Consider the following 8,211-nt stretch of genomic DNA (forward strand, 5'->3'; position numbering starts at 1 on the left):
CAAATCGCTTTAACACCAGTGGGTTTACTCACTTTTTCTTTCTAGAATAATACGTTTTTACATTATAAAATAGTGTATACTTAATATACATAACTTATGTACATAATACTGCACATTTTGATACTCCAGGACACACCTAATACACCTAACGCCCAAAATAACAACAACACAAATGTTAAATAAATCTTTATTTTGAACAATCAAGCATTTTAAGACAGCAAAAATCAAATATAAAAACTACTTTCACTAACTGACTATGGAATGAACATGAAAACATAATCAAATTAACTACATAAACATGTGATGGCTTCAAAAACATATAGTTCAACCCTTTATAAAAGAAAATCTCCACTTAGAAATGAATAAATAAACTGATTCTTTAACACCAACCCTACAAAACCCCCTTTAGAAATCTTTAGTGTGCATTTACTGAGTGATTAAGAGTTAAGAGCGTTTGAATCCACAGATACCGAGGCAGGTAAACACCAAGTCAATGACGTACAAACCCAAGTTAACATAAGTCATGAACGTGACCACAAACTGGATGCTCCATACGCAGCTGTTCCCAGGACAGTCTTTAGGCCGCGGGTTTCCTCTGAAGCTGTAGATCGGCCACAGGATTGCTGCCGAAATGTAAAGCAGAACTGAAATGATCAAGAAGAGCATGGTTAAACGGTCAATGCTGAACGGCAGGCAGTTTTTGATCTTGGTCAAGATGTTGGTGATTATAACCAGTAGAGTCAAAGGCAAGGGAACCACATAGGCTACAATACACCAGATTAAAGCAGGTTTACCGGTGTAACCGATCAATGAAATGAGGATAACACAAGCAACGAAGGCTTCAAGTATCTTCAAGAAGCCTGGAAGTGCGGCCACGTACGTCGCAGATCTTGACGAATCACATTTGTCCTTAAAAGTCTCCACTGAGTAAAGCACGCAACACACTGCTGACAGAATAGAGACCACCCAACCCCAAATGCACTTCCGGCATATGTAGAAATTGGCCATCGTGACCGTGCAGGAAAAGTTGCAGAGCGCCGCCATCATGGCCATGCCGGTCGTGAAGTCATCCCAGTCCATGCAAAACACCAAGATCAGCTTGTGTATGAGGAACATCTCTATTATTGTGATCAGCAGCGTGAGGATCGGACACAAACCCCAGATTACCATGCTGTAGATCCAGTAGGTGTGCATGGGGTGACCCCAAATGTAGCCCACCACAAACGTGACCCCACACATCACGATCTGCGCCATGTGCAGGAAGCTACGCGAGCTGGTCAGGGTGGACAGAGAGAATTTCGGCTTCTCCATCTTGAGGTGAAGTCAAGGAAATGATGGAGCGGTGTGTAGTGGCTCTTCCAGAAGCGTTATGAAAAACAGATGCTGTTAAAGGAAGATAAAAGTGTGTATGCAAAAGACACCGCAACCGTCTCATCATTCCCAACGCTCCACCTCATCATTATCAGTCAAAGTGAACACTTTATATAATGGCATAATGCGACAGCAGTGCATTCATTTATCATTTCCAAGCAGCTTCATAATGATAAATGAGTGCTCTGTAAAAATGTTGCCGAAATTAAGTTAACAATACAGTTTTTCTCAGTGGCTTTGGTGCATTTCTCACAACACTATTTACATTTGCACAACAGTTAATGCATTTCTCAAAACAATTAGTACAAACTGCAAAACCTAGATGATAACCTGCAAAAGCACGTCACTTGCTGAAAATGGAGAGCCCATTCCTCAAAAGCAAGTATTGATGTCAATGAAAGTGTCAGTATCATCAAGATAAAAAGTCCTGCCGCCATTGTTTATGAACAAGATAGTCAAATGGCTATGTCCTGTTTTCATCATGACAGGTTACTCTGGATATTTTTTTCAATGCAAAAAAGTCAGATTTTGGTGACTCTTCCTGAAAATGCTCAAGACAGCACTATATTCTGCTTGCACAGCCATTTGAAAACTACAGTAAAGTTGGACATCACTGCATTTAGTGAGGCATCTGAGTACAAGACACAGAATGTTTCACATTTTTACTGCATTTGCTCTTTGCAATTCTAATTTATTCACAGCATTGTGCAAAAGAATAAACACACCCTTATTAACAACAAACATACACTCCCTTTGGGTAGAGCTGTGCACAACTGTAAACAATATTGCAGTACATACTGGAACTGAACCTGCAACATACACAGGTCTGTAAATCATTCATCAAATTTCTCAATTTTAAAGACATTTTCAGGAAAATAAAGATTTAAATTTGTTTTTAAAAGTTTGCTCGACAGATTTGAATAACTAGTTCATAATTTTTGTATGTAATGACTCAAGTAATGAAATGAGAACTATTCGTTTATATGGAATGACTATTCAGCATTTACAAGTTTAGCTAATTTTGACTAATTGTTTTAAGAAATGCATTAACTGTTCTGCAAATGTAAATAGTGTTGTGAGAAATGCACTAAAGTGACTGAGGAAAAACTGTATTCACAGCATTGTGCAAAAGAATAAATACACCCTTATTTACAACAAACATACCCCCCCCCCCCCCCCCTCTGGGGTCCTCATTTAAATCTGCGACGTCCCCCACTGGTCTTCACTTTTGTCCATAATCCCGCCGCCCTTCTTACTTACATCCACGACCAAAACAAGCCCCGCCCTCTTTACTTACGTCCACAGCACTCCACCCACAATTTCGTGAAAGGTTGTCAGAGGGCCCGCTTTTTACGCAGCGAATGCCCTTCCAGCTGCAACCCAGTACTGGGAAACACCCAAACACTCTCATTCATACACTAAGAGCAATTTAGTTCATCCAATTCCCCTATAGCATATGTGTTTGGACTGTGGGGGAAACCGGTGTCCTGACTTTTTATCAGATTATGCTACCAACACTGTATTTGAATGGTTCTGAGGTTGGGCTTAGGCATTAGGCAGGTTAGGGCGATATTACAGCTTGAAATCAAACTACAATCTCCACATTAAAATTTTCACTGGTAGCAAAATCTGATGGGCTGCATACTGCTTCATCAAAATGTGCTACCTACTTTTTAAATGGGAGGTTGGACAATATGACAAGGTAGGACAAATCGACAGAACACCAGAGCATCCGGAGGAAACCCACACCAACACGGGGAGAACATGCAAACTCCACACAGAAATGCCAACTGGCCCAGCCGGGACTCGAACCAGTGACCTTCTTGCTGTGAGGCGACAGTGCTAACCACTGAGCTCCCATGCCACCCATGATTTGTTTTTCTTCTAAATATCTATATAAATATGTCTTGAAGAAAATCAGATTTTATTATGAACAGAAATCCTAAATGAGTTTTATTATGCAGTATATAAATATAAGCATAAATTGAGTCTTCTGAAGCAGAAACAACTCTGATCAGAGCTTAGCAAGAACCATCCCTTGCTGTTAGATAATCATTTAAATAATGAAGACACTATCAGTCTCTAGTCAAAGATGTTCTTCAGGTGAAACTGTACAGCATTGTGGAGAATGAGCTCACGAAGGAGCAATGGAGGAAAACAGTCCAGGTTGTGAATTTGAACTTTATATTGAATTTTAATTTAATGTCAACTTAATAATGAATTTCAACACTACAGTTTGATACTGCCAAGCAAATAACAAAGTGACAGTCAAATATAAGCAACTGTTGTGAAATATTTGACTATCACCCCCCTTCGATTTCATTGTCCTCTCCAGCTGTCGTTATCATTTGACTAACATTTTAAACTAGCAGCTATAGTCCTACAGGGTGAAACATGTTAGTTAACAATTTTCATATTTTGTGATTCACAAGTGTTTTCTGTTGATTTACGGTTGTGAATTGCATTATGGGATGTTGATGTCCGCTCTGTCGACTTTTAATGTTGAAAACTAAACTCCACAGTTCAATAAAGTGACTTTTATTGACCATCATTCATTTTCTTCTTGGCTTAGTCCCTTTATTAATCCGGGGTCGCCACAGCAGAATGAACCGCCAACTTATCCAGCATGTTTTTACGCAGCGGATGACCTTCTAGTCACAACCCATCCCTGGGAAACATCCACACACACACTCATACTCATACACTACGGACAATTTAGCCTACCAAATTCACCTGTACCACATGTCTTTGGACTGTGGGGAAAACCGCAGCACCCGAGGAAACCCACGCGAACACAGGGAACGCAAATGACCTAGCCAAGGCTCGAACCAGTAACCTTCTTGCTGTGAGTCGACAGCACTACCTACTGCGCCACTGCCTCGCCCTACTTTTATTTACATTTTAGTAATAATATAATGTTCATGAAATAATATCTAGAGAAAAAATTCTGTCAAATCACAGAAAATGTGATGGCAGTTTATTACAAGGAGTTTGCAGCGTACTATACAACACCAACCCAGACCATATAGCACTTTACACTGCTGAAAATGTTCATAAAAGTCACTTTTTCAAAATTTTCAAGGTTAAAAGTTGTTGAATGAAAGATCAAGATCCCATAATGCAATTCAAAAGCGGAAATTAATGGGAAAAATAAAAACATGAATCACAAATACTGCTCATTTAAAGAGATTTGTTTACACAGTGATGTCTATTTTAGCCTCAAATGTGCACTGAAAAGCATCTGTAGATGTTTGCAGCCATACTCGAACTTGAGCAATGGTTTCAGTGTGTTAAATATATCATTCATTCATTCATTCATTCGTTTTCTTTTCGGCTTAGTCCCTTTGTTAATCAGGGGTCACAAACATTATTAATTCACACACATCATTAATTCACACACATACACTACGGATAATTTAGCTTACCCAATTCCTCTATAGTGCATGTGTTTGGACTGTGGGGGAAACCGGAGCACACGGAGGAAACCCACACCAACACAAGGAGAACATGCAAACTCCACACAGAAATGCCAACTGACCCAGCTGAGGCTCGAACCAGCATCCTTCTTGCAAAGGCGACAACGCTACCCACTGCACCATCACGCCGCCTGTCAGTGTGTTATACATATCATAAATATATAATCTTCAATTGAACATGAGTAATCAGATATTCAAGTGGAGCTGCTTTCCTTTTGTCCTCCTCATTAGCCATGCATTATCATCATGCATAATCCATGCCCAATTAAATTACTAGGATGAACTGCTTGTGAACCACATCTATATTTTAGTCTAAAAATGAAAACAAACTTTCATGAAATGCACAAAAAATACCAGTAAAGAAATCTGTATTAAGCCTGTGGCGACCACTGATGCTGTACTCGCTTCAAATGTCATCATTCGATTAAATGGGCGTTAGCAGTGGTTATCAGCTGATAGATATGGGCCAGTAGGGGCTTTCTGCACCTATTAGTAGGCTCAGAAGGCTGTAATCATCCATTCACATGGTTAATTAGCTAGACTAATAGAGAAGACTCCAGATGGAGATCTGTTTTTATATTACTGTGACTGGTGGGTTTAGGATTGGGGTAGACACAGGAGCGGATTTTGCGTATGGAGCGCCCTAGGCAACCCCAGCCATGGGACCCAAGTCCTGATGCACTCTTTCTACTTTTATTTAATGATTATTTATTTTGATGTTTATTTCTTATTGCTTAATTTTTTTGTTTTATCTTAATACAGTCTTTACATTTGAATGATTCGTTTTCTTAAAATGAATTTACAATGAACAAATAGTATATATATATATATATATATATATATATATATATATATATATATATATATATATATATATATATATATATATATATATATACATACATACATACACACACACACACACACACACACACACACACACACACACACACACACACACACACACACATATATATATATCAATACAGTCAAATTTATAAAAGAAAAAAAAAAAAATATATATATATATATATTATTTTTTTATTTATTTTTATTTTTTTATAAATTTGACTGTTGGAATGCTCCATGATCGGGGTGGTGGATATATTATTTTAAAATATTATTTATTACATAACATTACATTATTATAATAATATTATATTTTAGTGTATATTAAATAATATTTAATTATGTAAAAAATTCTGTCTCTATACAAAATATGATAGAAAATTATGTTATAAATAGTTTACAGTTCAATTTATACCTTCAGATATTTATTAGGGGGCCCCCAGATTTCATGGGGCCCTAAGCAGCTGCTTACCTCTCTTATTGGTTCAATCCGCCTCTGGGTAGACGTTAATAAAATACAATCAATGGGATATTTAAAAAATAACAAGCCATAAGTGATATATAGCTGATTAATCATGTGGATGGATGATAACAGCTTTCTGAGCCTACCAGTATGCACAGAAGGCCCCTACTGGCACATATCTATCAGCTGATAACCTCTGATAATGCCCATTCAATCAAGTGATAACATTAGAATCAGCTGGAATCTGGATGAATATTGGACTAAGGAAAATGAACGAAATCTGAAACACTTTTACATATTTTGTATTAAACTGCCGGCACATTTTCTGTTATTATTTCTCTATATATTATATTTCTTATACATTATATTATTTCAAACTACTAAAATGTCAATAAATGCTCTTTGTTAAGCTGTAGAGTTGAATTTGCAGCATCAAAAGTCGACATATCTGAGATCAACATCCCATAATGCAATTCACAACCACAAATAAATAGAAAACACTTGTGAATCATCAAACACGCAAATTGTTAACAGATATTTATTTACAGTAAGTTTAGCCCATGCCTCATATTAGAGTTTAATTTACATATTTAATGCATCATTACTCATGTACTGCTTTTGTAAAGTGTTACCCTTACGGCTTGTTGTTTTGTATGTAAAGGAAAAGACTTGATTTTAGGAGTTTGTGAACTTTAGGAAAGAAAAAAGCTCCTGCAGTCTTGATTGAGTTATAGTAATGAGTGTCATGTGGACGGCGGATGCTGTGCACAAAGCTGGGCGTTGTCTTAATACCAGCAGCTCAATCTTCTGCTCAGAAATGGTGGTTATAAAACTGTAAACATGTCAGGTGATACAAGACGACCTTTCCCTGCGCTTTCCCTTTTCTCTGGAGAAAGCAGAAGAGTAAGATGTTTACATGTAGGCTATACATAAACATAAGCAATTAGCATAGACATCTACATTTACATACATAAGTGACTTAGTAATGTACAAAAGAGCACAATAGATGCAATCAAACCAATAAAAGTACAACATTTTAAATAGGCTATACAGACTTTAAAACATATAGAAATAGCATAAAGCTAATGTCCATATATATAGGCTTATATTTAATCCTTTAGCATAGGAATACAGCTTTTATTTTATCGAAAGGGACTTACAAAGTGAACAATAGCGCAAACAAACCAACAGAAGTACAATGTGTGAAAAATACAGACTTTAAAACAAATAGAAATAGCCTGAAGCTAAAGTTCATACACATATTTAATCGTTTAGCATAGGCCTACAGCGTTTGCTTTTTAGTTTAAAATAACTTAACAAAGAGGACAATAGAAGTAATCAAACTAACAAAAATATAACGGTGATTATGTGTGGAAAAATAGAGATTTTAAAACAAATAGGAATAGGATAAAGCTAAAATGCATACACACATTTAATCATTAGCTTAGCATAAGCCTACACTTTTTATTTTTTAATTTAAAGTGTATTATGAGGACAATATAAGAGCAACAATGATAATATATTGATAATAACAATGAGAATATAATTTTAAAACAATTATAAATAGCATGCATATATATTTGAATAGAAATAGTATTCGTGTGTACAGTGGTGCAAGCCAGATTATAGGTGCATATATAAACAGATCTAATATAAACATAAATGTATTTTCTACTTAACATAAAACTATATAACATATACATTTAGTTGTGAATCATAGGCCTACACATTGTTTTTAAATATAAGGTGACTTATAAAGAGGACGATTTAAGCAATAAAACCACCAAAAGTGCAACAATCTGGATATTTCTGAGCAAAAAAATACAGATATTATTTATAACAGACAAAGTATAAAGCTAAAGTTGTAAAAGAAATGTACATTCAGACCATAGGCACATATATAGAGATAGAATAACCCAAACATAACAACATATATTGCTAAAGTATCTCTATTTAACATACAGCATTACTATAACACATACATTTAATCGTTTAGCATGGGTCTACATATTTTTAATATATAAAATGACTTACAAAAAAGACGATATAAGC

The sequence above is a fragment of the Danio rerio genome, chromosome 24, assembly GCF_049306965.1.
Source record: "Danio rerio strain Tuebingen ecotype United States chromosome 24, GRCz12tu, whole genome shotgun sequence".
In the NCBI taxonomy this organism is placed as follows: Eukaryota; Metazoa; Chordata; class Actinopteri; order Cypriniformes; family Danionidae; genus Danio; species Danio rerio.